Source organism: Ananas comosus, linkage group 5 (assembly GCF_001540865.1).
Source record: "Ananas comosus cultivar F153 linkage group 5, ASM154086v1, whole genome shotgun sequence".
Lineage (NCBI taxonomy): Eukaryota > Viridiplantae > Streptophyta > Magnoliopsida > Poales > Bromeliaceae > Ananas > Ananas comosus.
The window spans coordinates 12,063,533-12,066,893 of record NC_033625.1 but is presented as its reverse complement, the minus strand read 5'-3'; the positions used below and the strand labels follow the sequence as shown (position 1 = coordinate 12,066,893).

Here is a 3,361-nt window from a genome sequence, read left to right as displayed (position 1 = left end):
CTATTTAATAGATGTAACTTCTAGGCTGAACCAAATAGAAACTTCTTGTGCCATTAATGAATTAAAAATATTTCTATCTTAAATTAATTTGAAAATTCTCTCACTGTACGCGGCCATTCAGGTGTACGGATGCTAGGATCAAATCTAATCCTGTCCTACTAGCAGTGTTAAGTCACATCTCGGCCTACCGAACTCGGTGTACATTCACTCACACGCTATACGCTCTAAATTTCCACTCCATAGACCTTGACATCAATACTATCACCAGTAAGTCACTGGATTGATTTCCACTTACATTATCACACATTCCCATACAGCTCTCTTTCTTAAGTCCTCGACTCTGTCATTGAAACTTCGGGCCTTTGGTCGACACATAAAACCTCGGATCTCTCCCCAGAATAGCCATACCATGGGTTATTGCCTGGTTCACATGAACGTTCAATGCCCATGGAGATGCATCCCTCGTAGTCAGACCCATCACTTTGACGCCCCTTTTCTGTTCTCATGTGGGACTGCGAGTTGAGCATTATGAGTTGGTTAGTTGGGCTGTGGTATTTGGATCGCGCCTAGTATGCATAAGTTGCATGATTTATCTGGTATGCATGGTCTAGTTGTGAAGTAGATGCTGTGTTTGAGATTCATGGTATTGTTGAAACATTAGCATCAAATTAAACACCGTATTTAGATTTGCATGCAATTATGACTACAATGCAGTTGCAAAAACATGTAACCGAACACTCCCAAAATCATCTTGTGAAACTATAAAACACAAGAAAAAAACTTACTTTTTGGGAAATTATATCGATGTACTTGATTTTAAGGTAATTTTAAAAGGATTTTAAATTTTTCACCTTTTCATACAAGTGCTTAAAGTTTTACATTTTCTCAAAATTATCCTGCCATCTTTAAGTAGAATTTGAAAAAAAAGAAAAAAAGAAAAACAGGGAGGAAATATTGCAACTAATCTTATCTTTTAGCCTTTCAATATAGATTTATACTTGGAATTTGATATATGTACGAAGGTAGATTGTTAGATGTTAAAAGGCCGAATTATAATGTAGAGATGTGTATGCCATGTTTACATGTGTAAATCAATGATCAACACATTTTTAGATTCCTTAAAAAGATGAGTAGCTACTATGAATTGGAAACAGGAAATTTAGAGACATGAAACTGTAGAAATCGAGTTTTCAAATAAAATTTAGAAAGGTTGGCTATTTTTGCAATATTGTATAGATTTTAGTGAAACAAAATCGCCACTCCCAAGGTCTGGCAGTGCTGGTAGCCATGGGATAGATTGTTTTGCGTTTTCGCGTGATAAAAGAGTGATTTGGAGAGAAAAATGGTAAGAGGGTAATTGAGATCTTTCGTATGTGTCATCGTGCACCTCGGTGTGGTTTGTGTGTGTTGGTTGGTGTTGTGGACACATTGCTGCTTATATTGACACTTGGTGATTATGTCTAGGTTCACGTGACACCTAGAGGCATTGATGGAGTCGCAGACTCAGGTATATCCACATATAGTTGGCTGTTTCGCTTCGAAGTTGGTATAGTAGTATTCTACTCAGTTGTTCTATCATATCTTGATCATGTATCCTATTGAGTTTATCAGTTTTACCTGCTTCATTACTATTCTTGCTCCTTGCTCTACCTCTCGGCTTTATACATTGTTATATCATGTTGTTGATAATGACTAGCTGGTAGAGCGGTTTATATAGAAATCATTACGACATCTTATATGCTTGGTTATACACGGTTTATTATTGTATTTTCTTTCATGTATTTCATGATTATCATCGTGTTGGACATGATATGTAGAGTAGAATGTGGATGACATGATTACTTCTTTGTGGATGTTAACTTTATCGGTCGGTTGCACTCGATTATAAATATGATATATGATTGACCTTATGGTCGGTGTGATTCTTTGAGTTTGACCTTCATGGTCGGCAGACGGCTCTTTGTGAGTCTTGCGGCTTTTCGCCGTGGTTCAGTTATTTGAGCATATTTTATGATCTGCCATTCGTATGATGCACATTCACGTACACCAGTTCGGTTTGGCCACCGACGGCAGATGTTCTTTTCCGGAAAAAAAGTCGGAAGTGATCCGTAATTCAGGTTCGTGCAAACGTGGCTTTGCCTAAGGTCTATAGACGAACATAACGATTGTGCATTGGGTTATATGTACTGTTTGTCTGGCTGACGCATGACATACTTATATCTCACTTTGATTACAGTAGTGTCAGATCATAGTTGATTTTAATCTGTTCCGTTTGCTCTTATACTTACTACGGTTGATTATTGTATCGATATCTTGCTTCATTTTCCTGTTGACCAGTGAGTGCGGCTTGCTCTCGGCGGCGCCCTCACTAGGAAATATTTGCATGTTTCTTATCCCCATTTTTACAGGTGAGGCAGGAGGTGAGCGTAGGGGACGCGGTGTGAGGTCGAGATAGATTGTACCTCGGTAAGCTTCCCTCGCTTTCGGACATATTTTGAGTATATAACTTTGTGGACCTTTCATTTATTGCTTTTGAGATCGTGATGTAGATGATTAAGATGTGAGTTGTTACCTTGAACTTTTGGATTGTGATCTGTTTTGGTTTTATGGTGGTAAAAGAAATTTTGAATTTGGTTTTCGAGACGTTGAGTGGATTAGTATTGTTATAACTCTCTTACTTGTTGGATGAAATTGTGATTGTAATTGATCTCTCCTCCCTGCTGTAGTTGTATTCCTTAGTTGTTCGTTGTTGTGGTTGATTGTGTAGTTGAATGTTGTAATTAATGCTCCTACGCCGTGCATGTATAGAAAAGATTTTGTTTGTTTGTTTGTTTCTGTAGAAAGACTATCCATTTGGCGGATTTGTGCGCTCTATCCATTTGCTGGGTTTGTGCGCTCTAGTTTTTTTAAAAAATTTTACGTGTTCTTTCCAAACTCACTCTATTTTTATTATGAAAAGGTTTTAGAAAAAAGGTCTCGTGGCATGTAAGAAAAAGTAAAGACAAAAAACTTTTTTGAAATTATCTGGAAAGGAACTGTGTATAAATTAGGAGTATTCAGTAAGGCAAGGCATAAAATACTTGTGAAATTATGTATCATTGTTTTTTAAAAGTTTGAGCAATCGGATAACAGTGATCATCGTAGGATTCGAGCAATGGACTTTTGCTCTCATCTAATCTATGGAAAAAATATAAAGCTTGGGCTGCTCTAAATGGCCTGTGTGTATTCCCCTTCCCTCCCTAGCTTTACATAGTCGCCTCCCCTGTACGCCTCTCTCTACGTGTCGCCTTCCTCCTCTCCCACAACTCTTCGCCCACTCTGGTTGAAATCGAGCAATCTGATCGCCTCGCCCAACCCCTCT

General features: G+C 38.1%; 1 long non-coding RNA gene across 1 annotated transcript; it reads left to right on the top strand.

Annotated features, from left to right (window-relative positions):
* Positions 893-2,731, top strand: LOC109709892. The gene is made up of 2 exons (XR_002216230.1): positions 893-1,507; positions 2,409-2,731. It is a non-coding gene; the product is annotated as an uncharacterized LOC109709892 (long non-coding RNA).